This window comes from Eurosta solidaginis, chromosome 5 (genome assembly GCF_040869045.1).
Source record: "Eurosta solidaginis isolate ZX-2024a chromosome 5, ASM4086904v1, whole genome shotgun sequence".
NCBI lineage: Eukaryota > Metazoa > Arthropoda > Insecta > Diptera > Tephritidae > Eurosta > Eurosta solidaginis.
Genome location: NC_090323.1, coordinates 252,204,074 through 252,218,476, shown reverse-complemented (window position 1 = coordinate 252,218,476; position 14,403 = coordinate 252,204,074). Strand labels below are relative to the sequence as shown.

General features: G+C 33.7%; 1 protein-coding gene across 5 annotated transcripts in view; it reads left to right on the top strand.

The window, feature by feature from the left end:
- The window catches only part of fwd (phosphatidylinositol 4-kinase beta fwd), a 351,706-nt gene that overhangs the window by 25,590 nt on the left and 311,713 nt on the right, over positions 1–14,403 (top strand). The window contains exon 1 of one of the 5 annotated variants that reach the window (XM_067789778.1): positions 10,269–11,439. The exons of the other annotated variants lie outside the window; for them this stretch is intronic. The gene's annotated coding sequence lies outside the window, so the exon portion shown is untranslated. Of the gene's footprint in view, positions 1–10,268; positions 11,440–14,403 lie in introns of those variants that run through there. 5 annotated transcript variants of the gene reach the window in all.

Here is a 14,403-nt window from a genome sequence, read left to right as displayed (position 1 = left end):
TCGGATAGTTTTCGAACGTGGTTTCGATATTACAATTCCTAATAATTTTAAATAACGAAAATAAAAAGGAAGTTACAGCTCAAGCCCGTGTTTTGCTGTTATTTTTGTACCCACAGATGTAAATATGTTAGTAAAAACAAAAACTGAATGGAATACAAACCTCAATATAAGTTGTAGTTGTGCGTAAAAAGTCGTTGAACTCTTTCAAGAACAAGCGAGTAGAGCGCACCGCTAAGTTTGGTTTATATAGCAATAGCACAGAAGCAACAATAATAATAACAACAATAACAGCAGCAGCACCAACTGCAATCAAATGAACAGACAACAGAAATAACAGCAATGGCGAAAGAAAACCTGTTCCGCTTCATTCCGTTTCACGTCAGCAATAGTGAAAAACAAGTAAGGAAAGCTTCGGGTGTAACCGAACATTACATTCTCAGCTGAGAGCTTTGGAAACAAAATTAGGGAAAATCACCACTTAGCAAAATGAACCTAGGGTAACCCTGGAATGTGTTTGTATGACATGTGTATCAAATGAAAGGTGTTAATGATTATTTAAAACGTAGTGGGCCTTAGTTCTATAGGTGGACGCCTTTTCGAGATATCGGGTGGACCAGAGGTGACTCTAGAACGTGTTTGTACGATATGGGTATCAAATTAAAAGTATTAATGAGGGTTTTAAAAGGGAGTAGCTCTTAGTTGTATATGTGAAGACGTTTTCGAGATATCGACCAAAATGTGGACCAGGGTGACCCAGAACATCTTCTGTCGGGTACCGCTAATTTATTTATATATGTAATACCACGAACAGTATTCGTGCCAAGATTCCAAGGGCTTTTAATTTCGCTCTGCAGAACTTTTTCATTTTCTTCTACTTAATATGGTAGGTGTCACACCCACTTTACAAAGTTTTTTCTAAAGTTATATTTTGCGTCAAAAAACCAATCCAATTACCATGTTTCATCTCTTTTTTTCATATTTGGTACAGATTTATGGCATTTTTTCATTTTTCCCAATTTTCGATATCGGAAAAGTGGGCGTGGTCATAGTCGGATTTCGGTCGTATTTTATACCAAGATAAAGTGACTTCAGATAAGTACGTGAACTAAGTTTAGTTAAGATATATCGATTTTTGCTCAAGTTATCGTGTTAACGGCCGTGCGGAAGGACAGACGGACGACTGTGTATAAAATCTGGGAGTGGCTTCAACCGATTTCGCCCATTTTCACAGGAAACAGTTATCGTCATAGAATCTATGTCCCTACCAAATTTCACAAGGATTGGTAAATTTTTGTTCGACTTATGGCATTAAAAGTATTCTAGACGAATTAAATGAAAAAGGGCGGAGCTACGCCCATTTTGAAATTTTCTTTTATCTTTCTATTTTGTTGCACCATATCATTACTGGAGTCGAATGATGACATAATTTACTTTTATACTGTAAAGATATTAAATTTTTTTTTAAAATTTGAGTTAAAAAAATTTTTTTTTTAAAAGTGGGCGTGTTTAGCACACATATAGTAATAGGAGTAACGTGCCTACCAAATTTCATCATGATATCTTCAACGACTGCCAAATTACAGCTTGCAAAACTTTTAAATTACCTTCTTTTAAAAGTGGGCGGTGCCACGCCCATTGTCCAAAATTATTCTAATTTTCTATTTTGCGTCATAAGATCAACGCTCCTACCAAGGTTCATCGCTTTATCCGTCTTTGGTAATGAATTATCGCATTTTTTCGGTTTTGTGGGGCGTGGTTATAGACCGATTTCGTTCATTTTAAATAGCGATATGAGATGAGTGCCCAGGAACCTACATACCAAATTTTATTAAGATACCTCAAAATTTACTCAAGTTATCGTGTTTACAGACGGACGGACGGACGGACATGGCTAAATGAATTTCTTTTTTCACCCAGATCATTTTGATATATAGAAGTCTATATCTATCTCGATTAGTTTATGCCGTTACGGATTACCGTTATGCGAACAAAGTTAATATACTCTGTGAGCTCTGCTCAGCTGAGTATAAAAAACCTAGAAAAACAAGAATAACAACAACAACAAAAGCTATTAAAACAAAATAATACAAATTACATAGTAAATGAATAATAAAATACGAAAATTGTTGTTTGCTGTTGCTGCTGCTCGTGTCTTTTTGAGTTGGTGGCCTCAACGGCAACTTTTCATTTTCATTGCTCTTTGAATGGTCGAATGAATGACGAACTTTTGTTTTTTTATTTTTTTTTTATTTCATAAAAGGCGGGTGTGCACTGGTAACTGGCTAACGCAAAAACTTGGAACGGCTAGTGAGTTTGTACTCATGTCTGCATGTATGTTGTACATATTTATAAGAAAATCACGTTGCGTTGTAATGCCCAATTGCACAGCAAACAAGGTGCATTTTCATAGTTAAACTTTAGATTTATTCGCTTGTTCGTTCGTTTGTTTGCCAAAGACCTGTAAGACCTGTATTTGCTTTAGTCAATTTAGATTTGAGTTGCACATGTCTTGTGCAAGTCTTCCGGTAATTTTTGGCAGCTTTTCATGCTTGGATTTTAAATTATCAGCGATTTTCTTTTATGTATTTTTCAAAAATTGAATATAACAAAAATAATTTTATTAAAATTTAACAATTTTTATTTTATTTTTACCTAATAGTTTTTGTTGTCTTGTTATCGAGTCAATGAAGCTTATTGCCTAGTCGACCCAACAGTATTGTTCTGCCTTAACTTTGGTTTAACTGAAAATTTTGATATAACTTTTATGAAATCTTTATCTCTTGTTCTCCTTCTTTCTTACCCGCCCTCCCTCCATTTCACTCTCCTTCTCTGTATCTATCTTTCCCTTTCTTCGTTTCCTTATACAGTGAAATTCCTTATAACCGGACACTCACCGTCGCAGTGTTTTTGTCCGGCTATGGGAGATGTCCGCTTATAAGGGATGAAGTCACAAAGTATATACCACACATATAAATTATATTGTACATAGTTTATCTAAGAAATTTTTGGAAGTAACGAATATTTCCATACTTTAGTATTACATATAAATACATATACATATATCGATTAAGTACATTGTCCATTGCACTCCTTATCGCCATGTTAGCGCAGAACAAAATTGTGAGTCTTTCCTTTGATAGTTTACCGCCCACGCTTTTTCCGGTTTTTCGTAGCGAGGGTTTTGTCAGGTATGGCACAAAAGAAAAAATCACTTTCATCGCGTTGTAAACGTCTTGAGGCTTGTAACCGGTCAACAGAGATGGCAGTTTTGTCCTAAACTGTTCGACAACATCCTGGTTTACATCTGCAGCTTCACCAGATACGCATTTGAAAGCAACATTATTCCTTATTCGCCACTTCTTTAACCATCCATCTGAAGCATTAAAATTAGGTACACCCAGCTTGCCTGCAATTTCCATTGCCTTGCTTTCAAAATGGGACCAGAAATCGGAATGTTTTGACTTCTAGCTTTGGCGAGCCAATTAAAACACATCTTATCTATTTCAGAGCCACCTTCTTTAAGAAAACTTCGCTTTTGATGAAGATTAACTCCAGATTCCCATTTATAACGAATGGTTCTTTATTTTTATTGATTTCAGCAGCTTGTGTTTTGCCAATATTGAACCTTTCAAAGCAAAAGAAACGAGTACCTACTACCACTAAATTTTTGGGCTCACTGTACTTTACCTTTTTGCAACTCCACGTACTGATAATTTATCTTTTTCGAAAACATTAATAATTTCCATTTTTTCTTTAATAGAAAGTATCTTCTTTTTCGGCGCCATATTATTACGAACTTTGAACGCAACCATTCGCATGCAACTGACAACAAACTGAATGGAAAACTTCCCTTTATTTGGAACACACGGCTTGAATGTGTGCATACATGTCAAAAAATACTTTGTCCGCGTCCGGTTTTTAATGAATTGTACTAACAAAACAAAACTGAAAGTAATTTCGAAAAAATTCGAAACTCGGGAATGAATCTTCAGACAGCTTGGAATATATTTGAGATGTGTTTAAAATTCTATAAAGACGATTTGCAAATTTTATCATTTATTTTCTTTTTTATTTTCGTTGGTTACAAAAAATACTGCATGAATTGTATAATGAAAACTATGTACATATGGGGTATTCCATCCCATTTCGCCCAATTTTGAACCTGACCCCTTTAGAATTGGCTGAAAGCTCTTCTTCTTTTTCTAGCTTACGAAAGACGTTTTTCAGAAGTTTTTCAAATTTTTTCATCCAACTCAAAAAAAGTTATGAATTTTTAAAAAAACACCGTTTTTGTTCTCAAAATGCTATAACTTTTTCAAAAATTGACCGTTTGGGATCATTTATTTTTAAAAAAATATGTTTTTAAATGTACTTTTCGGAAAAAATACAAAAAAAAAAATTTAAAGTTTTTTTTTTCAATTAAATAAAAAAAAAAAAATTCTCGGCCCACTCCGGTATTAGTGGGGATGATTGCAGAATTGATTGAAGTTTCTTATGAGAAAAAAAGGGGGAAATTCGAAAAATCTCGAAAAACTGAAAAATTACAAAAAAAAAACTTTAAAAATTTTTTTGAATTTTTTCCGAAAAGTACATTTAAAAACAAATTTAAAAAAAAAAGATCCCAAACGGTCAATTTTTGAAAAAGTTATAGCATTTTGAAAACAAAAACGGTGTTTTTTTAAAAATTCGTAACTTTTTTTGAGTTTGAAGAAAAAATTTGAAAAACTTTTGAAAAACGTCTTTCGTAAGCTAGAAAAAGAAGAAAAACTTTCAGCCAATTCTAAAGGGGTCGGGTTCAAAATTGGTCGAAATGGGGTGGAATACCCCATATATAAACCAACCTTGAAAATTTGTTTGAAAAAATACAAAAATTCGGACAGTGTTTAGGAACCCTAATGGAAATTGTGTAATACAATTTCGAAAACATTTTCGAAAAACTCAATAATTCGAAAAGTGTTCAAAATTTTTCGAGAATTCTCCAACGTTTTCCAAAAATTTCGAGAAGTTTTTAAAATTCTGTAAAACGGTATGCAAATTTCATTTTTTATGCTGTTTCTTCTTTTCATTTTCGTTAGTGAAAAAAACTGGATTGAATTATGCATTGAAAGACATGTAAATCAATTTCGAAAACGTGTACGAAAAAATTCGAAAATTCGAGAAGAGTTTAAGAATTTTAATGAAAACTTTTAAACTAATTCTATCATAAAAAAATTAGTTTACAATTTCAAAGACGTTTTCGAAAAAATTCGTATGTTGGAGTAGTAGTTAGAAGATAACAATATAATTCTCAGAAACTTTTTGGGTAAGTATTTTTGTAGTCCAAACAATTTTAGGGTCGCCAAATAAAACTTCGAAGTGTCATAAAATATGCAAGTTTTTTTTTTTAATTTTTTCGTCGAAGCGTGTCCGAGGTTATATTTTGTACAAAAAATTAAATAGTTTAAGATTAAATTTATTTCAGAAGCCCGAAGACACACTATAAAATTACACGCCTTGAGAGAAAATAATTTTTTTTTAAATCGACACGCACCTATTGGGACTTCGAGATTTCGTTTTTAATGAGGATTTTTAAAAGTTCCTCGAATACTCGAACTTTTTCGAAATATTTTTTAGTGTTGGTTTTATTTATAAAATTTTGTATTTTTTTAGTCAACGAAATAAAACAACTAATACAGTTTGCAAATAATTTTTGTTGCTATTTTTTGCTTGCTAATGTTATTTTCCTTTTTTGTATCATATGTTCTTTTTTTTTTTTGTTTACGCTACCTTGGTATTTGAAATATCCAACCATCCGCTGCTTCGCTCCTTGCCCTTTTTATACTCAGCTGAGCAGAGCTCACAGAGTATATTAATTTTGTTCGCTTAACGGTACCCCGTAACGGCATAAACTAATCGAGATAGATATAGACTTCTATATATCAAAATGATCTGCGCGAAAAAAGAAATTCATTTAGCCATGTTCGTCCGTCCGTCTGCCCGTAAACACGATAACTTGAGTAACTTTTGAGGTATCTTAATAAAATTTGGTATGTAAGTTCCTGGGCACTCATCTCAGATCGCTATTTAAAATGGACGAAATCGGTCTATAACCACGCCCCACAAAACCGAAAAAGTGCGATAATTCATTACCAAAGACGGACAAAGCGATGAAACTTGGTAGGTGGGTTGACCTTAAGACACAGAATAGAAAATTAGTAAAATTTTGTACAATGGGCACGGCATCGCCCACTTCTAAAAGAAGGTAATTTAAAAGTTTTGCAAGCTGTAATTTGGCAGTTGAGTATGTAATGTTCGGTTACACCCGAACTTAGCCTTCCTTACTTGTTCATGTAGCACTTGTCTACATTTTACTTTTTAACTTTTCCGCAAATTAAAGTAAGAAACTTTCTGTTCAACAGTGCGCGTCCTATCTTCCCCATTCCAACATATCACATTTGCGAAAATAATTTGCCATTTGTTTTTGTTTACAAGTGAGTTTTTTTTTTTAATTTTGTATTACCTTTCATAACTTTTGTTTACTTAATTTTCATTAATTTCTACCTTACGCAAAGAAAGTAAGTTCGCAGAAAAGTAAAGTAGTACATAAGTATTTACATGTTTTATAATCTTATTCGTTTGTATGTAATAAATAAATACAACATACAGTGATGGTCTTAAAAATAGAAACGATGCGCAAAAAAACCGGAGAACGCCTCTCAACACAACTTTAAAGTTCAAGATAATACAATTTTTAGAAAGTATCCCGAGAATAGGCCAAAATATTTCTGACATTTTAAGTTTCTGAAGTAATACCAAAATAAATTAGATTTTAACGCTGCTCCGAAAACAATCCCCAAAAAGCTAAAAATTAGTTTCGAAAGGGTTACTAGATATTTAATTAGTCCGGAAAGGTGTCAAAGTAGAGACAAGATGTCTCCGCATATTTCGGATATGACCTCAATGTTATTGAATGCAAAATGTAGTGAAACCATACTAATTTGAGACCGTGTCATCAACGGTTAGTAAAAGGTTGGCTTGGGTAATGCAATGCCTTAATCTCACACCAACAGTGAGGCAAATTCAAAAACGGAAAAATAAATAATAATAGCGGTTTATCAGGACTGTGGAACATGGTAAAACATAGAAGGATCATATCGGGCTACATAAAACAATCCCATCACAGTCTACAAAACAATCTCAAGACGTATAGAAAAGAATCCGATGTAACCGAAAACTGCGCGATTAGAAATTTGAGCATAAATTTCACCTCAATTAAAAACCTCTCAATACTAACTAATGTGTTTTCTCACGCCTTAAATATCCAAATTGTTTTAAACCCAAACCAAAAAAGTTTAAAAAATCTAAAAATAGAAACTTGTAGTAGTCACTTCTGGATTTAAAACAAAACCAAAAATTTTCAAAAATCTTAATATAGAAACTTGTATACACGTCTGGTTTTTAAACAAACCTCAGTAGTTTAAATTTGGTGCTTAAAAATTTTGAAGAAATTACTTCTTCAAGAAAAAACTGAAATAAAGTTTGAGCATTCATTTTCATCTAAATTTTAAACCCAATTCCCCACATGATCTTGAAATTACCTCGAAATGATAATAATTTTGATGTTTCCATGTCCAGATATTAGTTTTTGTCTGAAAGAGAGTCTGAAAAGATATATTATACTTTTGTGAAAGAGAGGGAGGGGGTCCAACGCTTCCTAGGAAAAGTTACATTTTAAAAATTTTTTAATTGTCTTTGTTACTCAATTCCGGCAAAACGGCGAGGTGGAGATTTTGATGAATCTATTGCATATATATTGGATATATATATATTTTTTTGGAAAAGGGAGGTGGTCCCACGTCCCAATCAGCTTTTACTTTCATCATTATAACTGTAAGTATATTGATCTTGACTAATACTATTAAGTGTGTTCGAGAGAAAAGTTCTTCGAAAGATTTATGGACCTCTACGCGTTGGCGAGTACTGAAGAAGATTTATTGATGAGCTGTACGAGCTTTATGCAGACATCAACAAAGTCCAGCGAATTAAAACGCAGCGGCTCCGCTGGCTAGGCCATGTTATGCGAACGAAAGATGACGCTCCAGCTAAGAAAGTGTTTTTATCGGAATCCGCCTATGGAAACAGAAGAAGAGGGCGGTCCCCACTCCGCTGGAAGGACCAGGTGGAAAACGGTTTAAACTGCCTAGGTGTCACCAATTGGCGCCGGTTGGCAGAGAGAAGGAGCGACTGCTACGCCTTGTTGGATGGCCACAACCGTTTAAACGGTTAAGCTGCAATTAAGTAAGTAAGTAATACTAATAAGTATATGGTCATATGAAATGAAGGCGAAGAACTTTGAAAAGACACTTCTTAAATCGGCATAACTCTGAGTCAATTTTACCTAAAACTATAATTGGGTATGTGATTTGAACTATGAACATGTTTCTTGTTTCGTTTGTTTCATTAACCGTTGAGTGCGCTTGTAATTCTCAATTAGTGAAATATTCTTAAGACATCGTTCAAAATTTGTATGCCAAATCAGGAGTTTTCAACGCGAAATGAGTTGGCTCAACTCGCTGCCAATACCTCAGAGCCCCAGTTAAATACATTCTATGGTCGAATAGCAGCCTTTTCACAGCCAAATAAGGAAGCTTTTCTCTCAGAGCCACAAGTGCTCACCCTCACTTAAATACATACATTCTAGGTATAACAGATGCTTTGCATCCTCTGTTCTACGAAAAAATAAAAAAAAAATAACATACAGCTCACTAAATAAATAACAGATAATAAAATTGCAAAAAAATAACTTGTCGTCCTCCACCGAACCACCAAAGCTTATATAATAATATTTTATGTCTTGGTCATATAGATCGAGATCTAGGCAATTTTAGGGAACAGCGGCTCTTCATCCAAATCTTTTCAGCTATTTTGGCGTGATTCAAGCCACAAAGACAAACATCTGGGTTTGTATCGTGTTATAGGATAAGTTATCGGAATGAATTTATATCACAATAGCTTTGAAATGGTGAATCCTTTGAATGACAACATGTTTACTACATAGTGACAAAACGTACTCATTAGATTTATGTTAAATAAACAACTTTATAAGCGGTATGACAGATTCATATTTTTTATTTGAGTGAAATTGGTTTTACGTGAGTGATCATATAACACGATACCGGTCTTGGAAATCCAACGTCCAAACTTTCACATGTACACTGAAAGAAATGGTGCTAATAAAATCAACAAATCGGTTCTGTTGTTCTTGACTTAACGGATATTCGGTGAAATTGATCGAATTATGGTTAATTGGACCGAGTTCTTTGTCAAGCGAACAAATTAGTTTAGTAATTTCAACAGAAGAGAAATTATCGGTCTTAAGTTAACAAAATTCTGTAAAATTGACAGATTCCTAATCAATCTAACTGATTTTTTTGTTAACACAACTGATCTCACTGGTCATTTCAACAGCGATCAACAGTCAATACATGAGCAAATTTCAAAGAGGTTTTTACGCTCACTGCGCTCTCTACTTTGTACTTATGTATGCTGTGTACTATATGTATGCACATATTTACATATTGTAACGAATTTGCTGCAAATCCTCTTATTTGCCCCTTTTGCTAGGTTCGTATCGCTAAACTGTTGAATAAATAACTCCAATATTGAATAATGGAAAAATGGCCTTTATTAAAATGCTTCACAATAACACTCAAACTGTGCAACGAATAGCTTAATAACCAAACTGATAGCTCAAATGAAACTCCACTAATCAAAATAATACTGGTATTGCTCGCTAGATATCTTCTTAGTCGTAATTGCTGATCAACTCAAATCAAACTGAATTACTTCTTACTCGCCTGTTCCGCTTTTATAGTTTACGCTGCATACTTCTAGGCTCTTCGATTTCCAGAAGTTACTAGTTAGTTCGGCTACAAAATCGCCAGCCACAACTACGTGCACAAATTATTGCTCTCTCTTGATATATGCATGTGTTTGTGCATTGCCGCTCCGCTGCTCGTATACGTACATATGTGTAGACGCAATTATTTATTCGTTTATGTAGATACATAATGATTGAATTATTTATGTGAATGTTTGTAGTTTACAGTCTCTCGCGCATACATAGGCGTATAAGTAAATGCATCTGTGTGTGACATATTTCGGCTGCCTTATATATGTGTATACATGATTTGATTATTGACGTAAATACTGCTTATCGTGGCCTTGGCATCGCCTTAGTGATGGTATAACTTAGTGATGTTAATATCCGTGACAATATGTATATGGCGGCCGCCGTGGTGTGATGGTAGCGTGCTCCGCCTACAACACCGAAGACCCTGGGTTCACACCCCGGGCAAAGAAACAAAAAAATTTTAGAAATAAGGTTTTTCAATTAGAAGAAAATTTTCCTAAGCTGGGTCGCCCCTCGGCACTGTTCGGCAAGCACTCCGAGTGTATTTCTGCCATGAAAATATCTCAGTGAAAACTCATCTGCCTTGAAAATGCCGCAACATAGGTACTTTCGTACAAAGCTGCCGCAACAACTTTTTTTGTTCATTTGACTACTAAAACGATCAATTACGAATCAACGATTTGTGCGCAGTTGATTCAACATCTTGTTGCGATGGATAAAAATTGACAGAAATTTCGGTTGAATTGACCCGTCTTTCGGTTGATTTTACCAGTCTTTTTCTTTCAGTGTATACTATTAAATAAGATCATCGCTTATACGATTTTGTGATGGGAGCTTTTACTGTCAGCTTTGTTTGTAGATTGTATCACAATATGCTTTCCGTTTGTCGCTGTTCACGTTCAAAGCCTGCCATCTTATATTGCAGTTATTTTTAACTATTTTAATTTCTTCATTTAATTTTTTGTTTGTTTGTTATATGTATGTATTTATATTATTGTATGTAACATAACAACATAAAAAAAAAGAAATATTTTTTGCTACTCGTTTGGTGTGATGCATTAAATGCTTTGATTTCAATACGCTCATTTTACCTCTTCATTTGCCCTTGTTTGAGTTCAATTCGTAAAAGGTGCTATTGGCACTAAATGCAAACACAAACAAATTCATAAAATTTTTTTCGTTCACTTCCCATCCGACCCTTTGACATCTTCAAAAGCATATTTAATTTCAACAACCTTTTTGCTGTCACTGCCGCCGGGTGCGTGTCTCTTCTCCCATGCATAATCGACGAGCAACAAATCCCTTTCAGGTGCTATATTCACGCGCGCAGCGAATTTACTTTCACTTTTTTTATTCGCTCATATATTTTCATTTCACTTTACTTTGTATCGTTGTACGCAAATTTCCGGTGCTTGATCGCATAGTCTGATGTGCGCAAATTTTAACGGATTTAGCTGGCTGAAGAGGAGAATGTCACCCACATTCGAAACTAGATGGGAAAAACATGCGAAGTGCAAAGCTCCCAAATACCAATATAAGTGGAATATGTATGTAGTTATCACTTTGAATTTTTTGAATTTTTATTTGTGTATGAGGTACCCAAATCATATAATCTTTATTTCAACTCGCGTAAAAGCGCGTTTTTCGGAATCCCTCCGAATTTCCTGCATGAGCCGGAACTTTAATGATGCTTTTAACTCAAGTCGGCACTTCACACATGGAGAAATGCAATTTTACGTGCAGTAATTTTTGGAATTTCATGCGCAAATATTTAACACATTTTTACATTTACGTTTTTATCTAAAAATTTAATACAAATTTTTAAAATAAATAAATTAAACAATACTTAATGTGTATCAAAATTATGCTAACATGAAAATTAAATTAACCTTGACCATTTAAGCGTATGAATACAGATCTGTTCACTCACAAGAATTTAGCATGTTTAACCTGTTAATTCCACACGAAATTGCTTCATTTTAAAGCGAGTAATTTTATGTGTTTTTATCAAAAAGCACAAAAAAAAAAACACAAAACAACATCGACAAATTGCTTTTAAAAGGTGACATCACTGAAAAAAAAAAAATTTACAAAAAAAAAAAAAAAAAAACAAAGCAAACATTGTGTAGATTATATGGAATATAGGGGAATTAACACATTATTTGCACGAAAAAATGTGTCGCATAAATAAAGATAATATTGTACCTATTTGTAAGATTATTATTAAAAAGAAATGGCGCAAGTAATTTAAATTTGTGTAAATATTGAAAAAAATTATATTGAAAAAATATTAAAATTGAAAAAGGGAAAATAAAAAAATAAAAAAAAATCATATTAAAAAAATTTATTCTGAAAAAAGTAGTATAAAAAGCTTAAAATTTGATTAAAAAAAATGTAACGATGGAAACAAATTTAAACAAATAAGAATAAGCTTATCCTTAAAGTTAAAAAATAAAAGAACTTAATAATTTAAAATATAATTATAAATATTGAAATTAAAAAAGTTTAAATTAAAAAAGTTTTGAAAAAAAATATGTATAAAAGAAAAATATAAAAAACTATTAAATAAAATAAAACAAAAACAAGTAAGGAAGGCTAAATTCGGGTGTAACCGAGCATTACATACCCAGCTGAGAGCTTTGGAGACAAAATTTGGGAAAATTACCAATTAGGCAAAATGAACCTAGGGTAACCCTGGAATGTGTTTGTGTGACATGTGTATCAAATGAAAGGTGTTAATGATTATTTAAAACGTAGTGGGCCTTAGTTCTATAGGTGGACGCCTTTTCGAGATATCGCAATAAGGGTGGACCAGGGGTGACTCTAGAATGTGTTTGTACGATATGGGTATCAAATGAAAGGTGTTAATGAGTATTTTAAAAGGGAGTAATCCTTAGTTCCATAGGTGGTGCCGTGTCGAGATATCTCCATAAAGGTGGACCAGGGGTGACCCTAGAAGTTGTTTGTACAATATGGGTATCAAACGAAAGGTGTTAATGAGTATTTTAAATGGGAGTGGGCCTTAGTTCTATAGGTGGACGCCTTTTCGAGGTATCGCAATAAAGGTGGACCAGGGGTGACTCTAGACTTAGTTTGTACGATATGAGTATCAAATTAAAGGTATTAATGAGGGTTTTAAAAGGGAGTGGTAGTAGTTGTATAGGTGGTCGCCTTTTTGAGATATCGCCATAAAGGTGGACCAGGGGTGACTCTAGAATGTGTTTGTACGATATGGGTATCAAATTAAAAGTATTAATGAGGGTTTTAAAAGGGAGTAGCCCTTAGTTGTATATGTGAAGGTGTTTTCGAGATATCGACCAAAATGTGGACCAGGGTGACCCAGAACATTTTCTGTCGGGTACCGCTAATTTATTTATATATGTCATACCACAAACAGTATTCCTGCCAAGATTCCAAGGGCTTTTGATTTCGCACTGCAGAACTTTTTCATTTTCTCCTACTTAATATGGTAGGTGTCACACCCATTTTACAAAGTTTTTTCTAAAGTTATATTTTGCGTCAATAAACGAATCCATTTACCATGTTTCATCTCTTTTTTCATATTTGGTACAGAATTATTGCATTTTTTTAATTTTTCGTAATTTTCTATACCGGAAAAGTTGGCGTGGTCATGGTCGGATTTCGGCCATTTTTTATACCAAGATAAAGTGACTTCAGATAAGTACGTGAACTAAGTTTAGTTAAGATATATCGTATTTTGCGCAAATTATCGTGTTAACGGCCGAGCGGAAGGACAGACGGTCGACTGTCTATAAAAACTGGGCGTGGCTTCAACCGATTTCGCCCATTTTCACAGAAAACAGTTATCGTCATAGAATCTATGTCCCTACCAAATTTCACAAGGATTGGTAAATTTTTGTTCGACTTATGGCATTAAAAGTATTCTAGATGAATTAAATGAAAAAGGGCGGAGTTACGCCCATTTTGAAATTTTCTTTTATCTTTGTAATTTGTTGCACCATATCATTTCTGGAGTCGAATGTTGACATAATTTACTTTTATACTGTAAAGATATTAAATTTTTTGTTAAAATTTGACTTAAAAAAAATTTTGTTTAAAAGTGGGCGTGTTCGTCATCCGATTTCGCTAATTTTTATTTAGAACACATATAGTAACAGGAGTAACGTGCCTACCAAATTTCATCATGATATCTTCAAGGACTGCCAAATTACAGCTTGCAAAACTTTTAAATTACCTTGTTTTAAAAGTGAGCGGTGCCACGCCCATTGTCCAAAATTTTTCTAATTTTCTATTCTGCGTCATAAGTTTAACTCATCTACCAAGTTTCGTTGCTTTATCTGTCTTTTGTAATTAATTATCGCACTTTTTCGGTTTTTCGAAATTTTCGATATCGAAAAAGTGGGCGTGGTTGTAGTCCGATTTCGTTCATTTTAAATAGCGATGTGAGATGAGCGCCCAGGAACCTACATACAAAATTTCATCTAGATATCTCAAAATTTACTCAAGTTATCGTGTTTACAGACGGACGG